Here is a 13403-nt window from a genome sequence, read left to right as displayed (position 1 = left end):
CAATGAAAATGTTCCCTTAAGGTATGCAAAGTTTCTCCAAAAGAAAAATCCTCAGGAGGAGAAGCAGAAGGGATGGATTCTTCTGCATCAGAGTCCTCATAAGGTGGAATAGATAATTCCTGATCAGAAGAGGAATCAGAAGAAATGGAAACCTGATCTGAAGGTTCATAATCAGTGCCTTGGCCTAGGCCTCTTAGCAGAAGGGAGTTGGGAACCACTAGATCAAGGTAATTAAATCCTCAGCCATTTTGATCATTTGTTTTTTAGGCATAGGGGCCTGAGCACTTGGCCTATGCGTTGTTTTTTTTAGACATAAAAGTTGGTTTTAGCCTTGTTTTTTGAGGATGGCGTCTGTTTAATATACAAATCTTTAGGCCTGAAAACACCCTCAGAAGCTGGTGCCTGCTCCGCAGCTCTGGAGCCATCTGCGGGTTCAATACCTGAAGTGTCTCGCGGCATACCAGAGTCCGAATGGGTCTCAGTAGAGGCCTGCGAATCAAAAGTAGCGGATATCAGGGGCTGCAAAAGCACCTGAGTACCGGCGAACTGGAGACTGGCTTAGGATAAGCTTTATCAGTTTTGGACCTTGACGGTCTGTCTCTGTTTTTCTTTACGTTATTTTGTGAATTCCGGTAGTCGGATTGCAAACTGACAACATTTCTGGATAGTTTAATCTTGAGCCAAAATATTTAGATGCAAAAATATACAGACACTTAATAGTGCATTGGCTACATTTAGCACAAAACCAACAGCAAGGCAATTTGTGGTCAAGACCTAGGCAAGGAATACAGTACAAATGAAATTCCTTGAGGTATTTGCTTCCCACAAGTAAGACAATTATTAACTTTTACTGACATTGGTAAGGAGCAAGAAAAAGTTTCCCCAACGGGGTACTTGGCTTTAGTTTGAAGACTTTGGTTCTGAAACTCGAATGTGAAAATTTCAGGAGTCGGCCGACCAGCACTTGCGAACTGCTTCTGCTTTGGGCACCGCGCGGCAAGAAAGACTTAATAAAATGGAGTTGGCTGCATGTTTTATACCCCTGACGACCTGACGTCATGGAAGAAGGGACAGCAACCAACACAGGACTAAATAACTTTGTTATTTAGGTTGACTGAGGGCAACCTGCCAGCAGATTACTCAAATGTAATGACTGCAGCAGTGAAACACGAAGAACATCCTTGTCCCTTTTCCTGTTCTGATACCGGATGAATAGCCCTCATGTTTAAGAGAGTAAGTACTTGTTTTTGAGCCTCTGCCCACTGATTTGAGGGCAGGTCTGGCCACCCACTTGGTGTTGGCAACATGTGGAAATGAAATCTGTATCCCCGGGACACTATTTAAAACCCATTTGTCCTGGGTTATGAGTTCCCAGTTTTTTGCATGAAGAGCAATCTTTCCCCCCAAAGGGGCGGCTAAAAAGTTAGTGCTTGGAAATTTTAAAGGAAAGTCATTGAGACTTGTTTACCACAGGGGGTGTCTTATTTCCAGATTTAGAAGTGGAGGCCCCCCACTGCTTAGTTCTGAGAGTCCCCTGGGACTGAAACCTAGTGCTTTTGGTGTGTCTGGATTTGGCTTGAGGGGATGTGGAAGGAGCTGGAAAGGACCAATTCTTAGTAGGCCAGTGCCTACTAAATCTTGGAGGTTGCACTTGTAAAAAATCTTTTACAGTTTGCATAGATTTAGCTTTACCTTCCATCTTTTTTAAAACTTCTTCAGCCTTATTGCCAAACAGGCGGTCCTCATTTAAAGGAGCATCCAACAATTTAGCTTTAACATGATCAGGCAGAGATTGCTCCTTAAGCCAAGCATGCCTTCTATGCCCAGACCCAGTAACCTCAGCCCTGCAAGAGGCCTCTAAAGAATCAAAACCACATTGCAAAGTATGTTTTCCAACTTGTTCAGCAGAATGTAATAAATCCTGTCAATCTTTATTTTCCACACAATCAAAAATCAACATCATTTTCTGTTTAAGCAGTCCAATAAAATGCTGTTGATATTGTAACATCTGAAATTGGCAGTTTACAGCCCTGATTGCCAAGGCTGCAGAAGTATAAACCTTTTTACCCCATCTATCCAGCGCCCTGGTGTCTCTATCAGAAGGGGTAGGATTTTTAGCAGTAGATGCCTTAATGCCCTTAGGCCCCTGAAAAATGGTTTCAGAAACCCTGTAGTATCAGTGGGCCCCCGGCCGGGGCAAAGAAAAAAAAAATTTTAAAAAAAAATTTTTTTAAAAATGGGGGGTTTTGGGCCTTCCCCCATGTTTTTAATTTAACCCCCCCTTTTTGGGAACCCTTTTGGGGCCCCGGGTTTCAAATTTGGAAAAGAAGGCCCGGGGGCAAAAACCCCAAAACCCGGGGGGGGGGGGGGGGGGGGGGGGGGGGGGGGGGGGGGGGGGGGGGGGGGGGGGGGGGGGGGGGGGGGGGGGGGGGGGGGGGGGGGGGGGGGGGGGGGGGGGGGGAGGGGAGGGGGGGGGGGGGGGGGGGGGGGGGGGGGGGCCTAAAAAAAAAAAAAAAAAAAAAAAAAAAAAAAAAAAAAAAAAAAAAAAAAAAAAAAGAAAAAAAAAAAAAAAAAAAAAAAAAAAAAAAAAAAAAAAAAAACAAAAAAAAAAAGAAAAAAAAAAAAAAAAAAAAAAAAAAAAAAAAAAAAAAAAAAAAAAAAAAAAAAAAAAAAAAAAAAAAAAAATAAATAAGTTTGGTTAAAAGGGGGTTTTGCTGAGGGAACCTGCCACCCGTTTTTTAAATTTTTGCGCAAAACCCCGGGAAGAACTCCGCCCCTTTTCCGGGTTTAAAAACCCGGAAAAACCCCAAATTTTAAGGAAAAGTCCCTTTTTTAAAAGTTGCCCACTTTTTTAAAGGGAAAGGTCGGGGGGACCTTTGGGGGAAACAGTAAATAAAAATCTTTGGGTTTTAAAAACCCAAAATTTTTGGGGTTTATTCCCTTTTTGCTTTGGAAGGGAGAAAAAATTTCCCCCCAAAAGGAAAATTTACTTAAGTTTTTAAAAGGGGACAAATTTGTTTAAAATTTGGGAAAATTAACCCCTAAAAAGGACCAAAGTCCCCCTTTTTAAAAACGAAACCCACCCCCAAAAGTAACTTTTTTTTTTCAATTTTTTTTCCCAAAAATTTAAAAAATCCTTTTTTTTAAAGGGCCCCTAAAATTTGGTTTTAGGGTTTCCCCTATTGAAGGGGGAAAAAAACCTTTTTAAACCCTTCTCAAGCCCCCTTGTTTTACGGTTTGGTTTTTTTAAAAATTTAATCCCCTTTTTAAAACCCCTGAATATCGGTTTAAATGGAACAAATCGGGGTTGGGTTAAAACACTTAAACAATGCTAGTACAAAGGGGGTTCCCAAAACCAACTGAGGAAAAAGAAAAAATTTTTTTTGAAAGGGAAAATTCCTCCTTTTGGTTTTCCCAAAAAAATTCCCCAGGGGGAATTTTGAAGCCCCAAAGTGGTTGGAAAAATCCAGGCTTTTAAAGGGTTTAAAAATTTTCATCGGGGTTTAAAGAAAAATTTTCACCAGTCTTTTTTTTAAAGGGGGAAAAATGTCCGGGCTTGGGTTTTTTTTTAAAAACCCGGGATGGGTTTAAAGGTCAGTTTTGGGGGGTTTTTTAAATTTGGTAGATCCCTTTTCCCCCTTGAATCCTCACGTTTTAAAGAAATAAAGGCCAAGGAAAGTAACGGGAAAGGGCTGAAGGGGTTAGTAAACCTGGGAAAAACAGGTTGGGCTTCTCCCTTTTTTTGGGGGGAACGGGAAAATGTCTCCATTTAAATCAATTTTTTTTTGGTTTTTAAAACCCCTTTTGGATTGCTAACTCTATTTTTAATTAAAAAACCCAAAATTTATTTAGAGGCAAAAGGGTAATGGGTACCCTTTTAAAAATTGCACAAAACCAAGGGGAAATTGGTGGGGGGGGGGCCTAGGCAAGGTTTTGTGAAAATTTTTGATTTTGTTTTACAATTTTTAAGGGCTTTTTAAACTTTTTTTTTGGGTGGGAAAAGAAAATTTCCCAAGGGAGCATTTAAAAAACCCCTTTTTAAAATTTACTAACAAGATTGTAAACCCCTTTAAAACCCCTTTTGATTCCCCCCACAGCTTTTTTTTTTAAGGGTAAACCCAATTAATTCCTGTTTTTTTTCCCATGTCAATTTTTTTTTGGTTCCACTGAATTGGCTTTTTTGTTTGCCTCTAAAAACTATTTTTGTTTTAATTTTTTTATTTTTTTTTAAACGTGAAATTTTAATAAAAGTTTTTAAACCAGGCTTGGGTTTGTATTAAAATTAAAATTGGGGTTGGAAAAATTTGGGGAAAAATGTCCTTTTGGCCCAATTTCCCCTTGATTTTTTTAAAAAATCCGTTTGAATAAATGTTTTTAAACTTTTCCGGGTTTAAAAAGGAAAAACCCAAAAATTTGGGAAAAAATGGGGATTTTCTAAAACACTTTATTTTTGGGGGTTTTTTTTGGGTGGTTTTTTTGAATTTTCACTTTTTTAAAAAATTAGCATTTAACCAAGGCTGTTTAATTTCTTTTAATTTCATATTGTGGTAGAAGGGATTTTCTGTTACAATTTTTCAGGGGATGTCAGAAATTTTAACAGATGTTGCATTTCATTTTAGCTGAAACGGGACGGTGATTTTCATTTGAATATCAGTACTCTGATTGCTCTTTTGCTGAAAAAAGCAGTCATTGGTGTCTTCTAAAAAAAAATTTTTTGATAGTTTTGTTGCCTGGTCAAATATAAATAAATAAATTGTTATAATGGGTGTCAGCATGTATATTCATTGCTTTCTGGTGACTCTGCTGACTGATCAACCCACCATGCTCTTTTAAACAAAGAGATCAATGTAATATGATTTTGAATCAGAAATGATAAATGTTTAGAATTTTATGGCCCATTTTGCACCATTAAAGAATGGATGTAAGCCCCATTTACCACCAGTGGGAACACCCCCTTAAATCCCCTGTAATTTTGAGTTTTCCTCAGATATTGCACAAAAAAAAAATTCTTCTATGTCTGAGGTTTATAAACTTGGGATTAGAATATGTCACTGAGTGGTGGGATTGCCCCCTTTAAAAAAAAACAACTTTTGTTAAAACTTTTGGTATGTAGCTACAAACAGGACACCTTTTGCGGATGATGTGGATTTGTTTTCTGAATTTTTCCCTGTGTATGTGAACTCCATTGAAAGCCCCCATGTAGTATCTCAGTGGAAGGGGTTAAATATATGTGACTGCAGTGAAGGCCAATATAGGTAATGACTCTGAGCACACAATTTTTACCATTTTTGCACGGGGGTTTGGGGATCTAAAATTGTTAAACACTGTTGGTTGGCTAGCCCTCATGGTTGTTCCCCCAACCATACACATGTACACTTCCACCAATGGGTGCTTTAGAGTGTCCAGTCCACAGAGACCACACAGAAGGCATACCAGCCAAGACTCAAACGGGAGAACCTCTTGCTGTAAGGCAACAACACTACCTCCTGTGCCACTCTACCACTCCTCATAGGTTACCAGGTTATAGTCTTGCATGACAATGTTGTTGACTTGTCTAAACATGGGCTAAACTCTTGGTAGGCTTATAAGGGCTTCATGATGAATAGCCTAGAATTTCCCTTTGGTATGGCATGAAGTCCCTGTTATAAGTGGTATATAGACTGCAAAGGCTCTCTTCAAACAGTATGACTTATAGACTCCCCTTTTTACCCCCAAAGTATTGCTTCTTTTGCATTGGTATGTGTCCAGAATAATACTGAGGGTGCAGCAGCATGAGCCAGGCTATCCTGTTTTTTCCCGGGAACATTTGGCTGCCTTGAAAAACAGTGATGTTGATCGGTACTTAATTTCCTGATCATTGTAGACAGGAAATCATTTTAACAAACTGAATATGTCTATTGGCTGAGGATGTGCAAAGGATCTTACTGACAATTGTTAGGGACTGCTAAAAGCTTTCTCACGCATCATCTTCTTTTGGCTTTTCCCGCTAGGGTTCACCACAGCAGATCATCTGTTTCCATTTCTTCCTGTCCTCTGCATCTTGCTCTGTCACACCAACCACCTGCATGTCCTCTCTCACCACATCCATAAACCTTATCTTAGATGTTCCTCTTTTCCTGTTACCTGGTAGCTTCATCCTTAGCATCTTGTTCCCAATATACTCAGCATCCCTCCTCAGCACATGTCCAAAGCAACATAATCTTGCCTCTCTGGCTTTGACTCCAAACCTTCCAACCTGAGCTGACCCCACTAATATACTTATTCCTAATCCTGTCCACCCTCGTCACACCCAGTGCAAATCTTTACATCTTTAACTCTGCCACATCCAGCTCTAACTCCTGCCTTTTTGTCAATGCCAGTGTCCCCAAACCCCAAAAAAACATAGCTGGTCTCATACCCTTTTTGTAGACCTTCCCTTTTCACTCTTACTGGTACTCGTCTGTCACAAATCACTCCTGACACTCTTCTCCACCCACTCCATCCTGCCTGCAGTCTCTTCTTCACCTCTCTTCCACACTCACCATTACTCTGAACTATTGATCCCAAGTATTTAAACTCATCCACCTTCGCCACCTCTACTCCTTGCATCCTCACCATTCCTCTATCCTCCCTATAATTCACACACATATACTCTGTCTTAGTCCTGCTGACCTTCATTCCTCTTCTCTCTAGAGCATATCTCCATCTCTCCAGGATTTCCTCCATCTGTTCCCTACTCTCACTACAGATCACAATGTCATCTGCAAACATCATAGTCCAAGGAGACTCCCGTCTGATCTCGTCTGTCAAACTGTCCATTACCATTGCAAAGAAGAAAGGGCTCAGAGCTGATCCTTGATGTAATCCCACCTCCACCTTAAATGCATCAGTCACTCCCACCGCAGACCCCACCACTGTCACACTACCCTCGTACATATCCTGTACCACTTTTACATACTTCTCTAAAAGCTTTCTCATGAATGGAACTAAAAACTACACTTACCATTACTTATCTCCTCCCTCCTTTCTCTAGCTATTAAATCATTGTCATATAACTTGTATGCACTCTTAACCAATGTGTTCATGTCATGTCTAATTTTGTATAATTATTTAAACTATTTTTGTTTTTGGTATTATTTTAAACACTGTAAAATTATTATTCTTAAAATGTTTTGTAATACTTGGGAGCTATTCTCCCTGGTCATTTGCTGAAAAGGGGCACCTACCCCACACAGTTTGGGTTTTGTCAAAGGGAGATCATGCCTTATTTGAAACAGTCACCAAAGCCATGGATGAGGGGAAGATGGTGCATACCGCCTACCTTGACCTAGCCAAAGCCTTTGACACTATTCCCCACTCAGATGTACATAGATAAACTCTCCCAGCTTGGCATCAACCCATATGTGACCAGATGGGTAGCTAATTGGCTCACTGATAGAACCCACTCAGTCAAAATAGGGGAAGCCACCTCTAGTAGTAGACCTGTAATAAGTGGTGCACCCCAAGGATCGGTCTTGGGGCCTCTACTGTTTGGGATATACTTTTCTGAGGTGCAAGCCAAAACCAGTGGTCTGTGACTGACGAAGTTCATAGGTTGATAGATTAGTACTAAGCTAACTGCCCTTGCGAGCCATTTTAAGCCTAGCCAATTATCCCTTGTGAGACTCAAACCCTGCACCTTGTGTGACTCAAACCCTGCACCTTGTGTTTGTAAGGCAAATACCTTAACCATTAGGCCACCCTCCCAACTAGTTTGCAGATGACTGCAGGCTGAGTGCTGTCTTAAAATCCCCTAGTGATGTGAACATTCTCCAAGAGGTCTTACCCAAACTAATAACTGATGCCAGAAGCATGGCCGCAAATGGAATGCCAAGAAATGCATCATTATCCCCCTTTGGGGAAAATGGAATCCCCACTAATTATCACATTAACAACAACATACTAAACATGCAATCAGTTGTGAGGGACCTAGCCACCCAGGTTGATAGCAACCTGACTTTTGACCACCACATTGCCTCCACTGTACAGAAGGCTTTCTACATGGCCCACCACATAATTAAGAGTATTTCATCCAGGAACAAGGTCGTCATAATATTCTTGTACTCTTCCCTTATCAGACCCATTATCAAGTACAGTGCCCCTTTCGGCATGTACCTTGCCAAACACATGCAACATCTGGAGAGACCACAGAGGTTCCTGACCAGGAAAATCCAGGGTTTCAAACACCTGCCCTATACAGATAAGCTACAAGCCATGTCCCCCTATTCAGTCATGTACAGACTGCACAAAAGTGACCAGTATCTGGCATACAAGGCCATCTCAGACCCAGCCTTGATGGAGTTGCTGCAAAACCTACTCACACCCCCAAAATTAACCCTTTTTCTGTGACATTAATAGAATTTTTAAGACTTTTTTGTCCCCCTTTTCTTATTTCCCAAAAAACACCCCTTTTTCCCCACCCCCTGTTTCCGGGGTCATCTATTTGGGAACTTTATGTGGCCCTCCACCTACCTAGTTTCCCCTTGTAAAACAAAAACAAAGAAATTTTGGTTCACAATCAAATTTTTTGGAAAAAATTTCCCTTGCCTGGGAAAAATTCCCCATCTGAAACCCCCCATTTTTTTTCGGGGTTTTTTTGCACTTTTTTAACCTTGTGTTTCCCCCTTTTTGGCCCCCTATTTTTTAATTCCCCCCCTTTTTTTTTTTAAAAAACCGGGTTTCCCAAAAATTTTTTTTTTTTTCCTTTTTAATTCAAGTTTTTTAACTTTAATGAACCCCCATTTTTTGCTGAACCAAAGTTCCCTCCTCCCTTTTTAAAAAAAATTCCTTTTGGGTTTTCCCCCCTTTTAAAAGCGGGGGAAATCCCATTTGACCCCCAGTTTTTTTGAAATTTTTGCAAAATTTGTCCCTCAAATTTTTTGGGCCATTATTTGGCCAAACAATTCGGGGAAAAACCCAATTTCCCCTTCAACCTGGCCATTTTCAAACATGTCATCTTGAAATGTTCCCATTATTTAAAACTGACCCCCTGATCACCTTTGAATTCATAACACCAAAACCTAAAAGGGTGAAATCAGACAAAAAACTTCCCCAAGCAAACTACACCCCCCAGTGAAGGTATAAATAAATTTCAAGACCCCCCAAAAACTGAAAGTGGTAACTACACCAAAGCTTACACTAAACCCACAATCACTTCTATTTATAAACTCTGCTATACCAGTCAATCAAAGCCAGTCATTAAATTCTGCTGCCAGGTGGATTTCCCAGCACAAAAACTCTACAATAAATCAAAAAGTTGCTGTCCAAGAAAAAAAAGACAAAGACCCAAAATGGGAAAGCACCCCCCTTAAACTTAATAGGAAAAAAGGAACTTTTCAAATCCTGAAAACACCTCCTTTGAGAAAACCACAAGTACTCCAAAGGATAACTATAACCTTTTGAGGTATGCATAACCTAAAAACCCAATTGGAGAACTTCCAAGGATAAATAACTGACCCCACAGAGAAAAACCTGCTAGTGGATGGTTTGGTGAAAATTTCCTCCTTACCCCTTCTAACACAAAAAACCCTAAACTCCCCCCCTGCCTTACATATCAAAAGGGCAAGTCCTAAAAAGCCCTGTAAGGCAAAGAACAGGGTTTTATGGGACCAGATGACATAAGGTTTGTCTTCTAAACAGGCTAAAACAAACTAGCATCACCATGCCCCCTTTTCCTGCCCCGGTTTTTCCCCGGGAATGGAGAACAGCTACAGTTATTCCCCTCCAAAAATTTGGCCTAGCAACAGACCTAATTACAGCTCCATAAGTCTGACCAGCCTTCCAAGGCCGGGAACATAACATTATGGACCTCAGAAATAGGACATATTGACCCCAAACCTTGGATCCTACCCAATTTGGCTTCATGAACAGATCCTTCTAATTACATCTGGTGGATCCATTTGAAAGGTGACCAAGGCCATTGATGAGGGCAAATTTTTGGGACACAGTATACCTTGACTTGGCAAAGGCTTTCAACACAACCCCACATTCAGGCATTACCAATAAACTTAGCAAACTGAATGAAAACACCATCCTTGATGAGCTGCCAACTGAATCAAAAAAGCTGGACACACACTATCAAAGTGGATAAATCCACATCAGACAACAGATCTGTTACCAGTGGGGTCCCAAAAATCAGTGCTGGGCATACCACCTGCTGTTTTATTTCTAGAAGTTCAGGTCAAAACTAAAGGGTTGGGGCTGACCAGGTTTGCAGATGACTGCAAACTAGGTGGTTTTGTTCAATAAATTATGTCAGTATACCCCAGGATTCTTACACAGACCAACAACTTGTGTACTAGTGACTGTCTCAAACTGAATGCAGAGAATTAAGTCATTTTCTTCAGCACAAACAATGTCCCTTTACACTATCAAATCAATAACAATACCATCCCCCAATGAAGTGGAAAAGGCCCCTGGTATCACAGGATGACTGTGACTAACTTTGGCACATGTGAACTATTGGGAAAGCTTTTTTTTAGCTCACTTGATTAGTAAGGCCATAGCCTCGGGAGCAAAAGTTATAACCCCCCTTATTCGGCACTTATCTTGCCCATAATTGAGTATAATGCCCCATTCTGTATGTACCATACTAAGCACTTAGGCAATTAGAGAAACCTCAGGGATTCTATCAAAAGAGCAGCAAGGGCCCCCGGCATATGCCTTACACAGACTGAGTAAAATCCCATCACTAATCCAAACCTAGTGAACTCACTGCATATCTGTAAATGAAAGTCTGGGGCTACCTGTTCCAGGGACATGAATATGGCCTTGACTTAAATAGGACATGCTAAAAGGGAAAGCTTTAACCCCCAGCAACTGTCTCACCTTTGGAACAGGCTACCAGTGAAACTGTGCACCTCTATGACACTGTTCAAGGGGAACCTTGATGAGTGGATGTGGCACAAATTCTTACTGGGATAGCAGCACAATCCTACTGGGGTATGGGCAGTCATCACTAACCCGGGTTCTTTGGGGAAAATGGACCAAAAAAAAAAAAAAAAAAAAAAAAAAAAAAAAAAAAATTTTTTTTATATATTTTTTTTTTTTTTTTTTTTTTAAAAACCTTTTTGTTTAATAAAAAAATTTAAAATTCCAAAAATTTTTTGGAAATTTTTTGGACCAAAATTTTTCTATTGTTTTTCCCTAATTTTTTTTAAAAATTAAAAAAAAATTATATTTTTTAATATATAAAAAATTTAAAATTTATTTTAAAAAAAAAAAAAATTAAAAATTTAAAATTTTTATTTTTTTTAAAAAAAAATTTAAAATTTTTTATATTTTTTTTTTAACCCAACACAAAAAATTTAAAAAAATTTAATAAATAAAAATTTAACATAAAAAATATTTTTAATTTTTTATTTTTTTAAAAAAAAATTTTAAAAATAATATTTAAATTTACACGTTTTTTGTAAAAAAAATAAAAACTTTTTTAAAGGGGGGTTGTTTTTTTTGTGTGTAAATTTTTTTTTTAAAAATTAATTTTTGGGAAACCCAAATTTAAAAGGCCCCTTTTTAAAAGAAAGGAAAAATTTGGGGCCCCAAAACCAAAGAACCCTTTTTTTCCTTGTAGGGAATTTTTGGAAGGTTTGGGGGGGGGGTTTTTTTTTTTTTTTTTTTAAAACCCCCTTTTAACAGTTGAAAAAAAAAAGCCGGGGTTGAGAAACGGGTAACCAAACCCAATACCCCCCAAATAAAACCCCCAGATTTGGCCCAAAAGGAAAAGGGTTTTGTTTTCAAAAACCAAATTGCCCCAAAAAAAATTCCCCTAAATTTTTATGTGGGTTTCCCACCAAAATTTGATTTTAAGGGAAGGGAAAGAAGGGGGGTTTCCTTAAGGGAGCCGGGAAAAAGGGTTTGGAAAAGGATCAAAAAAGGGAATTTCTTTTACGGGGCCCTTTTTTTGTCCCAATTAAAAAACTTTTCCCCTTAAAATTTTTTCTAGGGGACTTTTTTAGAAAAACTTTTCCCCGGGAAAAAGGTTGCCTGGGTAAAGTTCCACCCAAAACCCGGGAAGAGCAGGGGGACCCTACAAAAATTTTTTGGGGAAAAAGGTTCTGTTATTCCTTGGGCCAATTTAAAAAAGGAAAACCCCTTTGCGGGCCAAAACCCAATTCCCCAAGAGTTTTAGCACTTTGAAAATTTTTGCCCGGGTAAAAGGGAAAAAGATAAAACCAAAGGGAAGAAGGGAACGGGTTTAATTTTTTAAGTCGTACAGAAAATGTCTGTTTTGAAAAAGGAAATTGCAAATTTTAAACATCTTTTAAGACCGGGGAAATTTCCATTAAGGGTTTTTAGGGTTAAAGGAGGTTTGGAAGGGTTTAAATTTTAAAATTTTGGGGGACCTTTTAAAGAATTTGAGAAAGGAAAGATTAGGATTGGTCCTCCAAGTTTTTTCCTTTTTCCTTTGGCCCAAAAAATTTTCCCAAATTTAAAAGGGGTTTCCCATCTGACTTGGGGGGCACCAATTTTTTTCCCCCCTTTGGTTTTCCCCTTTCCCAAAAAGGGAAAAAGGGGTTTTTTTTGGTTTAAAGAAAAGGGGGAAAAGAAAAAGGGAGGGAAGGAAATCCCCCCAAAAATCCTTTACCCCCGCGGGGAATAAAAATTTTTTCAAAACCCTGTTTGCCCCTGAATTTTAGGGTTGCCAAGGGAAGATAACCAAAAGCCAAAAAGGGGATTTTTGGGGGTTGTTTGGAAAGGAAAAAAAGATTTTTTTGACTTTTTTTTTGTCCGGTTTAAAAAAACCCCTTTTTCCTTAATTTTAAAAGCCTTATTCCTTTGGGGAATTAAAATCCTTTTTAATTCAAACCCTAGGGCGGGTTAAATTTTCCTTTTTAAAAATTTTAAAAATTTTGAATATGTTTAAGGGGTTTGGCTTTTGGGGTTAAATGTTTATGCAGGGGTAAAAAAAGGGTTTTGTTTTAAAAGGAATTGGTTCAAAAAGGGTCAAAGAAAAGGGCAGAAGAGCCTTTTTAAGTCCCTAAACCTGTGGGAAGGGGGTGGATTTTGGAAAAACAAATTTGGGATTTTCATTTGGGAAAAGGAAATTAATTCTAACCCCTTTTTTTCAAAAAATTTAAAAAAAGTTTGGTTGTTGAGGGCCAGTTTTTTGGGACCCCTAAAACTTTGGGCCCCAAAACTGGGAAAAACAAGGGTTGGTTTTGGGGGGAAACCCCAAAAGGGGAAAATGAAAACTCTTCCCCCATCTTAAAACCCCCTGGGGAATAAAATTCCAAGGGGTCCCCAAATAGTTGAAGAAAACCGGGGGTGGAAAACCTAAAAAGGGAAGTGTATTCTACTTTTCCCCTGTCCCTTTTTTAACCCCTTTCCTCCTTTTACCCTTTTTGAAAAACCCCACATTAGGTTTGGGAAATTGTTTTAAAAAA

General features: G+C 39.2%; 1 protein-coding gene across 1 annotated transcript in view; it reads right to left on the bottom strand.

Moving 5' to 3' along the window:
- The window catches only part of DNAJB6 (DnaJ heat shock protein family (Hsp40) member B6), a 982130-nt gene that overhangs the window by 728259 nt on the left and 240468 nt on the right, over positions 1 to 13403 (bottom strand). The window lies entirely within an intron of this gene.

This window comes from Protopterus annectens, chromosome 3.part0 (assembly GCF_019279795.1).
Source record: "Protopterus annectens isolate FY-2018-M chromosome 3.part0, PAN1.0, whole genome shotgun sequence".
NCBI classification, from domain to species: domain Eukaryota; kingdom Metazoa; phylum Chordata; order Ceratodontiformes; family Protopteridae; genus Protopterus; species Protopterus annectens.
The sequence above is the reverse complement of the archived record's forward strand: the minus strand, read 5'-3'. Positions and strand labels throughout refer to the sequence as shown.